Source organism: Drosophila guanche, unplaced genomic scaffold (genome assembly GCF_900245975.1).
Source record: "Drosophila guanche unplaced genomic scaffold, DGUA_6, whole genome shotgun sequence".
Taxonomy (NCBI): domain Eukaryota; kingdom Metazoa; phylum Arthropoda; class Insecta; order Diptera; family Drosophilidae; genus Drosophila; species Drosophila guanche.
The window spans coordinates 263,450-276,257 of record NW_022995753.1 but is presented as its reverse complement, the minus strand read 5'-3'; the positions used below and the strand labels follow the sequence as shown (position 1 = coordinate 276,257).

The 12,808-nt window shown below is 45.4% G+C and overlaps 1 long non-coding RNA gene across 1 annotated transcript; it reads right to left on the bottom strand.

Annotated features, from left to right (window-relative positions):
* Window positions 1-1,074: 1,074 nt before the first annotated feature.
* LOC117588534 lies at window positions 1,075-1,924 on the bottom strand. Its single transcript, XR_004574145.1, has 3 exons — window positions 1,570-1,924; window positions 1,412-1,502; window positions 1,075-1,345 (listed from the first exon to the last, which is right to left on the bottom strand). It is a non-coding gene; the product is annotated as an uncharacterized LOC117588534 (long non-coding RNA).
* Between the last annotated feature and the right edge of the window lie 10,884 nt (window positions 1,925-12,808).

Genomic DNA, 12,808 nt, shown 5'->3' with positions numbered 1-12,808 from the left:
GCAGTTTTCCAAAATGCACACACAGAATAAGGGAGGGGATTGAGGAATGGGGAATACGAGTGAGGACGGAAGGACACACATGCGAACAAGCTGGGAGTTCAAAGTTCAACGCATGATTGTGGAAATGGAATTGCCAAAGTTGGTCAACGTAGGTGGTGCACAGAACGGGGGCAGAACCGTCCATCCTAGGGCGCAAAAAAGTTGCAACAACTCACAAAAAATAAAAAATAATAGAAAAAACACATACATACATACACACGAATGTATATTTGAATATTCCCCCGAAATTAGTGGGTACTTGTATCTCGGATCTCTGTAGGAGCTAGTGAAGCTACCATTGGAGGAGCAATGTGTCAAAGAACCTTTGCTGATACTGCAACTAATCCGAATCTATCGAATATACAACAATTGAACCGATTTTGCAAGGGTATAAACGCTTCGTAGCCCCAAATATCCACCAGGATAGTTGCCTTCTTTGCTTTCTTTATGGCTGGTTGACATTTTGTGCCTCCCTGCCCTTGCAGTACTTCTACTTTTTTTTGCATAATTTCCTGTTCTCGCTCGCTGTCGCTCTCTATCTCTGGTTCTGTTCTCCTACTTCTCTCCTATTTGGTTTGTTGTCATTTTCGATGACAGTTGCGTTAGTTGCTGCCTTTTGTCCACAGTGCCAGAGAGTGGAGTGACCAATCCCCAACCCAAACCCAACCCCCCACTGTCGTGCCCCTTCAATGGGGTGACACATGTGGGTCGAGCTGGGCGTCGAGGTGGAGGTGGAGGTGCACAGCTGTGTGCGAATCATTTTAATTTTATATCTGAATTCCAAAGTTCCTAATTGAAATTGCTCTGCGGCTCCCTCCAACGCAATGGCGGAGGAACAGAGGAACCCACAAAGAGAGCAAAAGCAGGCACAGACAGAAGGCCCAAATGGATGAGAAAGTGAAAAAGAACGGCTTCGGGTGCCCTAACCAATAAATCAACTAATATTCCTGATTAAACGTATCCAATAAATGCAAGAAAAATCAAAGGATAATTATATTTGTATTTGTGTTTGCTTTCGTCATAAAAATAAATCTGAAGCAACAAGAGCCTGCAGTCGTAGCCTGCAATTGCAGCCAGTTGAAGGATCACAAATGGAATTTGCAGCAACAACCACAAGCGCAGCCAATCGCCAGCGTTAGGAGGTGAAGGAACCCTGGTCCGACGTGGATGAGCCCCTACCATGGTATGGAGTTCGGTCGTGGCACTTGAAAAAGATACGCCGCCAGGATTTTGAAGAATTTAGGTTAGAATATAATTTGGGCGGTGGGATTGTCAGGAACTCGGGAAGGGAACTACAGAGTTGGATCTACGGAAAGGGTTTCAGATTAGCTTGCATGAAGATTGCACATAGTACCAATGGTTCAGGACTCACTCTTAATCTGGCCAGCGAGCGGGCTCATCGATGTGCACATGTTTAAGTGCCGCTTTAGCCGACAAAAGTGAAATCTTCTCGGGTGGAGCCCCTGTAGGTGGGGAGTGATTTGTTATTGAAAAATGCGATTTGCAAAAGCCATTTAAATCGACACTGACAAACCCATTATCCTAAGCTAAACTCTCCAAAACCTGGCAACGGATTCTCTCCAACTGCCATCGGCCGAACTCCATCTCATAGCAAAGGGTCACACACGTAGGTCCTGCCCAGAAGTTCCACGAATGATTGATTGGACGCTGCAGAGCTGCTCCTCTGGGTTGTTGCTGCTTGACGTTCTCCTCGTTTAGAATGTTGGGAATGTTGTACTGAAGCTGCATTTAGTTTGCATCAGGAACTGCGACCAATCGTACGAGCTGTGGGTTTTGTGAATTCTTTTTAGAGTTTTAACTTTTACAGTTTCACTTTGCACATTTCAGTTTTTTTTTTTTAATTTTGAGTATTGTCACGAGATGTTTAGTGTGTGAACGAACAGAGACGACTGACGATTTCAACTAAATGTAGACAACGACATTAACACATGCATTGTAGTCAGCCTACTTTTATCAGTAAAAAGAAAGTGGACAGAGTTGATTATTTTGTTCTAAGCCAGGGATAGGCCGTCAGACACTCGCATGGCTAACTTTGTTTTTTTGCACACACAACAGAGACGAAGTCAGAAACGTTTGTTGCTTCTCTGCCGCAGCGGCAGCCGAGCAATTGTTGTTTCTGTGACGCTGCTGCATTTCTGTGTGCATTGGCCGAGGCCACGCGAAGTATTTACGCTGTGCGGGAGCCGACTGTGCCGCCTGAGATCTTTTTTGTAGCGACGCTGCCGCCGCTCTGATCTAGTTAACAACAACAACGCGCTGGCGTCGACTCGTGATTGCCGTTATTCTCAGCGGGTAAGTGGAGAACTATGAATGAAAGGGAGTGTAAATACAAGTGCAAAAAAACTGTAAAATAATATGTCAAGAAGCTGCAAGTCAAAGTTAGACTTGCAAACCACCGAAAAGCTGTACAGGAGACTGGCAACAAAATAATTTAATTTCAATTAAAGCAAAGACCAAAGACAAGAGCAATACATTATACTCGCTTTGACCCAAATTCCACTCGGACCACACTTGTGACCCACAATTCACTCTTTTACTGTCGAGTGTTCTGCCAGCCACTTTCTTAAACCTCTTATTGGACTCTGCTGCTCCTCTGTTAACTTCGTATTCCTCGGTACACTCTTCCACTAATTCCCCATTTGAAAGCTTTTTCACTTCTCTCTGCTATTCGTCCATCATCTTGATGTCTGCTCCTGGTCAGCAGCACTAGACATGTTCGAACGGAATACCTCAAACATTTCTCAACCGGCAATCAGTGAGTGGTGTCTCCCTTTTCCTCATTCACTACCCTTCTCTCGCTCTCTTTCTCTCTCTCTCTCTGCCATCAAGCAGCAATCAACATAAAACAAAGACGAAGATGGCTGGCTGATGGCGAACGGTAGTTGGGGGGGGCAAGTGTATAAAAATTAAGCTCAATTACCAGAAATTTACAACATCAATAAAATAAGTGAAGAGTGCTCAACACTCGCACAAAAACACACACATACACGCACAGGAGCAGAGGCAGCAGCAGCAGAGGCGGCAGCAGCAGCCAAGGTACATAAATGCCAGGTGAGCAGACAGTTGCTGTTGAGGAATTTCATAAATTGACTTCCTCATGTTTTTAGCTGTGACAAAGAGCTAACAAGAGATGGAAGGATAAATGGCCACTGATGGGGAGTGGGGTCGTGCCTCACCTTATACCATAAATATAACCTGCGGGAGAAGGAGCAAAACAGGAATAGCAGCAGCAGCTACAACAGAGCGTAGCGTGCACGTGTGAGCGGGTGTGGGTATGGGGGCGGTGCCCAAAAACACCAAAGCACAGAGGGAGAAAGAGGGAGCGATAGAGTGAGGAAGAGCGGGAACGTGGCAAACCCATCACCGGATGCTGACATATTGGAACACGTACCGACAACATGCTACACCAAAATTATAGTCACTTCCTTGATTTTGATTTCAAGTACTAGTACTGGGCATGGGCATGGGCATGGGCATGGGCATGCTGTGAGGCTGTAGTTGAGCTGGGTCCTGGTCGGGTCCCCCAACCCTCCGCACACCATCAAGCGTACCAATCACCGTACCCCGCCCCCTTACCCAATACCGGCAACACACACACACACACATAGACCCGTAAGTGTTGCAAAATATGTTGACTCAACTCATAACAAGCGAGAAACTCAACGAGAAACTGAGAGCATGGATGGGGTGAGAGCCACCCAAAAAAAAAGAGGGAAACAACAACAACAAAAGAAGAGAATGAGGGAAAGCGAGTCCTGTGCGAGTGTGTGTGGGAGGGGGTAGGAGGGGTGGTGGTATTGGTGTAGCCAGCGAGCATCAGTTGAGGATTTCCTAATGAGTGCTTCATGAATGAATTTCAGCCACAGAATACTAATTCGATGGAAAATTCATTTTTCCACACGATTGGCAATTAAAAGAGATTTTCTCCACCCCCACACACACAGGGACACAGGGACACAGGGACACAGAGAAGTTGTGTGGGTGGGAGTGAGCTTTGTATAGTCATTGAGTGAATTGACAGGCGAACGAACCGAACCGAACCGAACCAAGCGGACTGAACAAGCCAGAGTGAAGCTCCCAAACCAGTTTGGGTTTTCGGACTGGGTCTGGGTCTGGGACTGGGACGTGGCGTAACAGTTGGGTTCGCCTGTACTAGATCCTGTGGCGGTGTGAGAGTTGACTCTTAGCGTTGGGATGTGTCTCTTGGAGTTTGGGTGTACTCTGCAGCTACTCCAGTGCTGACTTTTAAGCACTTTCTAAACGAGCTGGCAGCTGATTGGGAGGATAATAGGAGAATAATTTGAAGCACAAAATGAAACTATTTAGCAGGGAAGTGAAATGAAATGAAATCAAAGTGCATTCGAGCCGTTGTCCAACCTGCCGCAGAGTGTCTGCCGATTGGTTTAACCGGGACTCCCAGCATTGCTTGTTTCTGTCTCTTCTACAACTCTCTTCTACACCGCTCTCCGCACTGCACTCTCCCCCCCCCCCCCCCCCCCCCCCCCCCCCCCTCTCTCTCTCTCGCTGTGTGTCTGCGTTTGTGACTTATGCTGTGCCCCAAAAGCCAACTTGTCAATGTGTGACGGCAGTGAAGCAAGCAACCGACAAGCGTTGACGTATTTGACAAACACACGGACAGCGCATTCACATGTCCGACGGCGGAAGGGAGTTTACAGTAGCAGCAGGCGGAGGTGGAGCAGCAGCAGCAAGAGTGGAGAGCGAGATGGAGTGCTGAATGGAGTGATGGGTGATAGGGTATTTGTCACCTAGTGGCACTGCCAGTGGACCTCTGCAAAGGGACTCTGACTGGCAGACGACGAACCAGGGCTAATTACTTTAATTGGTTGTAACTCCCGTTAAAGTGCCACTGCCACAGCACCTATACAAATTGAAATTGCAACTCTCTCTGTGGGTCTGTGTGTGTGTGTGTGTGTGTGTGTGTGTGATTTTGGTGGGGAGTGGGGGCTCTGTGTATCCTTTGGGTGGCAATCAGACCTGCGGGGCACGAACCATTTGGATACAGAAAAACTTTCTGTTGCAAAATCTAATAATGCCCACCCCCTCCCTGCCCCAATGACAACTACTTAAAAAGTGCACGACAAACGCATAAAAACAATAAATTGCACAAAGCGGCAATCGGGCGTTAGGGGCACTCCACCTCTCCGCTCGGCACTCCCTTTCAATTTGAGTTAAATAAAATGCAACCCCGAAGGAGACAGAGCAAAATAGATAGCGACAGAACCGCAACTATAATAAAGAAGTTTTCTCGGTCTGCCCCGGAACCATGCTCCTGCCCAATGCCGCCACATCGACACAGAACCGCCGTCTGAGCAGCCAGCCGATGTCCCATGCTCCTCCTTTCTGCCCAGCCCTGCCCTGCCCCACGATACTTGCTACTTATTGCATAAAACACAATTTGACAGCTGCAGCCAACGGAAGGCCAAAGCAAAATCAGAGGAAACACTCGAAAAAAAGAGAAGAACGAGAATTTCTCACCCAAGACCGAAGCTTTCATTACCCTTGAAGAGCTTTCATATAAATAAATATTTCTAGACATTTGCATTATTATATTTCCCAGTGGGATAAAATCTTCATTCACTTTTACTGAATTAATCCAACATAAGTTTAAATTTCCGACATTAATTATAAATTAGTCGCTACGAACCATACGTAGAGTATAAAGAAAGAACAAAATAAAAGAAAAACGAATCAAGAAAAACAGAAAATTGTGGCATCCCATGAACTGAAATCGATACAGAAACAGCCGCTTCAATGATTTTCCACTTGCCACGCGAAACGCGAGCCATTCAGCGCTGCAGCGGAAATGCACTGGAAAAAAAAGGGGGAAAAAACAGCTGTGAAAATGCAACAATTGGGATGAGCCCACAAAACGCTAGCATTAGGTAAACAAATGTAAAGCCCAATCACAAATAGCACTACAAATTGAAGAAAACAATTCTCAAATAAATGATGTGAATCAAAGTAAAAGTCAAAACCAAAACCAAAACGAAAATATAATTAAAACTCCATAACTTTCGCTCAGAATGTGGAACACATTCATGATATGTAAATAGAAATCAAATTTAAAATGTTGTTGTGTATTTTCAGCACTTGGTTTTCGCACAAAGTTCATTACCAGCTACCAGCTACCAGCTCAAAGAATATTTTTGAGAATTATGCACTCTGGAAGCTGCCTTCCAGCTGCTCATCTACTAAAATAAATCACTTAAAACGGCAGACAGATGGAGTTTGAGAGAGTCGACAAAAGTGCAGGGGAGTCCTTCAAATAAACCCGGGAGGATACCCATCCAAAATTGTACACTCCCACCACCCGACCCGAGCCGAACCGAACCGAACCGATCCGACCCGACTCGACCTCGGGTATAGTCTCAAGAAAACTGCAAGCGGAAATAACTTAACTCAATTACGCTTAATTATATCCTACTTCGAAAGGAATTTCTTTTGTATTGTCCGTCCGCTGGGTCCACATGTCTCTCTTGTCCGTGTGTCTGTGTGTCTGTGTGTCCTTGTGTCCTTTGGCCTCTGTCCGCCTGCTCACAGACAATAAAAGTTTCCATTCATTTCGTTTAGTTTTTCGTATGTTACAAGATTGTGCCGCCTCCCACCTCTAGCCCCACCAACAAATAAAGGAAGCCGGCAACTTCTGCACCCGGACACGGCCTCCACTCACACATGTGACCCCGCCGCATATGGTGATGGCCATGGCGATGCCGGAAAGGGACGGGACGTAGGTGTCATAGGGGGGAACTGGAGAAATCCCACTTCTGATGATTATTATTCACTTGGGCATTTTTACGAGCTGCTTTAGACAAAAAGTTCGACTCGACTCGCCTCGCCCCGGACCTTGTACCCAAACTATGCCAACTCCTCCCAGGGGAACTGGTTTGGGGGAGGAGCACGGACTGGATGTCCTGACGCTGCTGTTCCTGCTGCTTCAACAAAGAAAGCAATGCCTGCAATGAGGCCTGTGTATACCATTCGAAAGGGGTACCATTTGGGGTACATACACAAAGGGACATCCTTTCGTAACATATTTGATTGGAAGAAACGTTTTTAACATTATTTTTTTGGGTGCATTATTGCTTGATTATCATCTTCGCGGCTTATCCTTTATTTTTCCAGGGTATTTAGAGTTCCAGTTCCATGCCAAGCGAACCTTGCCATGCTTGTGCTCTTTATGTTCAACTCTAAAAATCCAAACGTCGTCTGTGTATTTTTATGAGCCCAGCTGCTTCTTCTCCATGTTCTGTATATGGATATGGAGGGATGCGGAATGTGGGTTGCTGGATGCCTACTTAGCCCAGTCCATACCTTTCTTGCAGCTCGTTTGCCCCCGGAAATGTAGAGCCTTGAAAATTACAAATCAGACTGCCTGCTCGCTACCTATAAAAAGTGCTAATAAGTATGTGTGTTTTATTGTAGCCGACTTTATTGCCACGTTAGTTGTTACCCCTCAACTCACTGGCTCTCTCCACACACACACACTCGTATATCTCTCTCCCAATGGCGTGCCCTTTGACATTTTGATGCTGCCTTGATTTGGATTATTTGAATGGAATGTGTGATGCATAGTGGGAAAAATTAAGCAATAGCAGATGCAGCTGGCTGGGTTTAAAGAATTTAACTTAATGGCTAATGGAATATTTAATAATATATGTTTAAGTTATTCATTCAAATTGAATGAATAACGAGAAGGGACGTGTGAGACGCTTCTTACGCGTCACAACTTTTATACCCGCCACTCAGTACTACATCTGCACCTTAGCGATGTTTTGTCAAATGCGAAAAAAAAAACAAATATAAAGCATTTCTCCTGCAAGCAGTTTATCCGCTAAGCCTGAAGCTGTGGTTCAAGCAGTTCCCCGCTGAAACCTGAAGGTTCGCTGCTGCAGGCAGTTCAAAAACTAAAACCAAGGGAAAAACAATTAATGAATATAGAAAACTACTTTTAAATCATGATCTGCATCTGCATCTGCAACTGGGCTGTTAATCAACAAATTAGGTAAACGAAATTCACACCAACTAGAGGAACGGCAACTTCTCCAGAAATCTTGAGGCAAAATGGAACGACTGAGACCTCAAGGGATGGCATAGCCATTGTTGCAATTGAAGTAGGAAGATGCCAAGGACCCCGAGCTCAGAGAACTGAACGAGTACTCGCCGAAAAGTTTGACAACTTGCACAAAGTTATGGATCCCAGGAAAGGACTAAATATCAAAGCGAACTGGACCACAAGCGAATGATAATTTCCCTCAATAAAGTTCGTCGCTCGTCAAAAGTCTCGGGGAAAAGTTTGCTGGCGCAACTCGATGAGAGCAAGGAGAGGGCCATGGGTCATGGGCTCATGGATGGTGGTGGGGTAAAAGACAACAAAACGCTTCAACAAGAAGAGCCCACAATGAGCATGCACTCAACGATGATGATAATAATATTTATAGGGCTCCTCAAGGACACTCTCTTGAGGCGAGTGTGTGTGTGTGTGTGTGTGTGTGTGTGTGTGGGTGTGGGTGGATTGGTGGCTACTGCTCTGCGGTCTGTCTGGTGTGGGGCACTTATGTGCCGGACTTGGTCGAAGGAATTACCCTGGTGGCTAGTTGCCGTTCGTATTTTTCACAAAACTTGGCCACAATTTGTGCTTTAATTTGCCCACAAACGGGGGGGGGGGGGGGGACAACAACCACAACCACAAGCGGGGTATCCCAAGAAAGAGTCAAACTTTTTACAATAACAAAAGCCCAAAGGGACTCCTCCTCCGTGGTGGTGGGGGCAGGAGCTGGCTGAAAATATGCCCCAAGGATATAGCTGGATTTCAGTTGTTGTTCAGCTTCCAGCTCGACTTTCGGCACACCCCCCACCCCACCCCAACGACGCCCTTTTTGCCCTCGAATATGGCCGCTCATCATTTTTATTTGTTTGCTTTCACTCGACGACTAAAGGTGCTAAGAACTGGGAACTGGGAACAGGGAACCTCCTCCCCATTCATGAGTATTTTTATTTTATTTATTCTTCCTTTTCGAATACTCTTATCGGGGTTGTACAACGGTTTCGATGCAAAATGAGATGGGCCCTCTTTTCGTAAAAGACAATTTCCTTAACATCTTTTCAACATCAGATTGCCGCAAGGGTATTCAATGCTACGGCCTTCTTTTGGTGTTATTTTATTTTTGGGTTCCACGAACAACAACAAAAAAAACTTTGTTTACCTACAAAATTGAAGTGTGAAATAAGCAAAGTTGAATTATTCCTGGCGGACATGATAAACTGCCGGCCAGAGGCGGCCAATGGGCAACGGATTGGGAGGGGGGTGGCATATCTGAGGGCCACTCAACATTTTATTTATGTCAATTTGTGAGCCCCGACTTTGGGTTTGACTTTGACTCGTCAAGTGGAAGGCAATCGAAATGGAATTTATTGAACCACACACACACATTATTTTGGGGAAATAAAACGTTATGAAGCGAGTATAAATTCGACGAAAAATACGAATCCGAATATTCATTAGTTTCAATCCACACAATTACATGGCAAAAAAGACTTGGAAATATTTGTAAAAACTTAATTGCCAATGCAGAAAGAGGTTCATTTGATTTTTGTATGCACAATAAACAACTTTAATTGAATAGATTACCTTCCTTCCATCTAAGAACCGCTTCGTTCTTTGTCTATTTTTGTGTCATGTAAGTTGGTTGTTCATCTGAGAACTAAGACAAAAAGAACACCAAACCAAAGCACCTTCTGATTCTGTTTGGTTAACCAATGCAGAACGAACTACAGACAGCGCCAGCGAGTGGGGGACCGAATACCAAACTTTTTTTGGGCGCTGAGGCGCCACACGAGCTGGAAACTTTTTCCACCAAGCTGATAATTTGATTTGGGGGCATTAATTGCACAAAAAGTCGATTTTAATTAGGTGAGCTGTGTGGCATCTTGCGTTGGATTGGGGGCGTAATCGAAAGTGGGCCAGCTAATAAAATCAACAACATGAATGCGACTGCGAATGCGTATATCCGCATGCGAATGCGGATGAGGATGAGGATGAGGATGTCCAGAGTGGAGAGCGTCGTCATGTCATCATCCCATAATTAATGGCAGCGACATGTTCAAAGTGGCAGTCACGATTTAGCTAATTCTTTTATCGATATATGTCGATAAGACGTGCCCGGCCCCCCAGTACGGACAACAGCTGTCCGTTGATGGATGGCAGGAGGCCAGAGCAGTAGCAAGAAAATGGAGTGGTTTGGGGCTGAGGCTGAGGCTGAGGCCGGCTGTTCATCGCTCTCACTGTCCGCGCTCCCACGAAAGACAATTACAACGAACACCCTGGGCCGGTTCATTGGGCTTTACAAGAGCGGGGAATGTGGCACTGGCATTGAGATTGAGACGATTTTTATGCGTTGAGAGGTGCTCCCTCTACCGCTATGGGTGTATTCGGTAAGTTCTAAGATACTAATAGATATTATTTTATAGCAATACTTTAATGTTTTAGCATGGTTGCGAACGATTAACTTTAAGTTTTAAAAATAGTGCATTTTTCTGAATCAAAAACAAAGAAAAATTTCCATTTAAAATGTCCACAATGGGTATCTTTCTGTCCATCACTTGTGCCCTCTATTTTGCCATTGTTGCTGCTTGGGCAGAAACGAAAAAAAAGGAAAATAATTATTTTAGGCCAATTTGCAGTAAAAACGAAATTCTTTTGTAAACGTTTTTATTAGCTCTAACTAAATCCAATTAGCCGGGAAACCAGGATCAAAGACGAAGCCCACCTACCCACCCATCACATTGAGGGCGTCGAAATGTTGGGTGGTGGGTGCAGGGGTGGTATGGAAAGTGCAGCAGCAGCGCCGTCGGCTGCTGCTAATGCCTTGTGGAATTTCTTATGACAAAACTTTCGGCCAGGAAGCAGATATGCCATGAAAATTAATTAATGTAAAATGTGCAACTAATTAGCCATCAGATCTGCTGTCGACTGCCCCCACCCCGTCTCACGTCTGCGTCCATCTTGAGGAGTCACTGCTCCACTTCCCGTCCTGCTGCCCACTACTCATTGTAATGACCCGTGCAGAGGAGGGTGGAAATGTGTGGAATAGTACTTGCCAGGGTATCAAGAGCATCGTCCTCTTGACAAGTCCCTTGTCTCTTATTTATATTTTATACATTTGTCCTGAACATGTTTAAAGTAAAACGCACTTAGCCGCCAACAATACTGTGGGCAGAGCAGCGGATGAGCACAGAGAGCAGAATAGACGCAGTGGGCATGCAGCAGAGTGCGAGTGGGGAGAGAGAGGCAGAAAAGCAGAGAGCTAAGCTGGCGATTAAACAACAATTGGCTGACAGTTATTTACACAAGTAGCTGGCAGCGAAGAGAGGAGAGAGCGCCACTGCATTGTGGATATTGATCACTCACTCACTAACACACACACACAGGGACAGACACACAGGAACAGACACGGAGAATTCAATGCAGTCTGCGGCTTAAAATGTGTGTTGGAGAAAGACAGCTAGATTATTGGCGCACTGCCGCCTATTGTCTGTTCTAGCAGCGGTTGAGAGAGGGTGAAAGGTGCAGAGGGTAACGAGGGGCAAGCCGGGTTCGATTAAAACACAACAATTTGCTGATTTCTTATGCAACCACCGTGGTGGCAGTGGTTATGGTGAGGGACACGGCTGAGAGGTATGTATGTATGTATGTATGATGGGCTGCAAGGATAAAACGAACGACAATCGAGAGCCGTCAAACCTTATCCACAGCGTAAACACAGACGAAAAACTGCTAAATCATTGCAATACAAAACCAACAAAAGCCGCTGTCGCTACCGCTGCTGCTGCTGCTGCGGCTGCTAATGCTGCTCCATCTCACACACTCTCCTCTCTTACTCCACACCAGCCGCGTGATGATGCCTGTGGGCACCGCTCTGCCGCTGATACTCTTTCGGCTGCTCACTTACTGCTGCCTGGTTAGCACGAGAGGTTTTATGCCGATGGTTTTGGTATGCCACTAAATATTTCATGCGTTAACTGTGAATATACCCAAGATTCAATTATTTTAGTGTAAATCGGCAAATTATATAGGAAAACAAGAAAAGTATTGAGTAAAAATTCAGCCGAAGAACACATATCGTTGAATAGATTATTTACATTAATTCTGGTGTGGTGTCTTCTTCCTTCTCTATATCTCTCTCGACCAGCTTCACCTTCCCCTGCACTGCGCTCTCTTTCAGCCTTTTCTTCTCGCTGCCACGAATACACTGCCTGCGCTCGCTCGGTCTATTCTTCTTCTCATTCATTCTTCTTTTCGCTGCCGCTGCGCAAATATTGAAAATACAATCCGTCTATGCGGAATATTGATATGCCGTGCCGTGCCGTCTATATCTATATAACTGTTCAAGGGCTCACACACAAGCCACACAAAAAAAGGGGAATATGAGACAACGTATGGGGGATGCTCCCAGGAACCTGGTGACTTGCGGTTGCCACGCCACTGACAGCGCCAGTGTGAATGTGTGAGAGCGGGAGAGGGGAATAAGGAGGGGAGTGCTTTTAACAACCGTGCCGCGTCGTTGTCTGCTCAATGATTTATTGATGGAGCCAAAACGTATGCAGTTGCAACAAACGCTAAAATTCTTAAAGCTCCACAAAGTAAGTGCCAAAAAAAAGACAAAAAACAGACCAACTAAAGATTTTATCAATTGCTTTAATCGAAATGAATAAAGTGAAACAGTTTCAA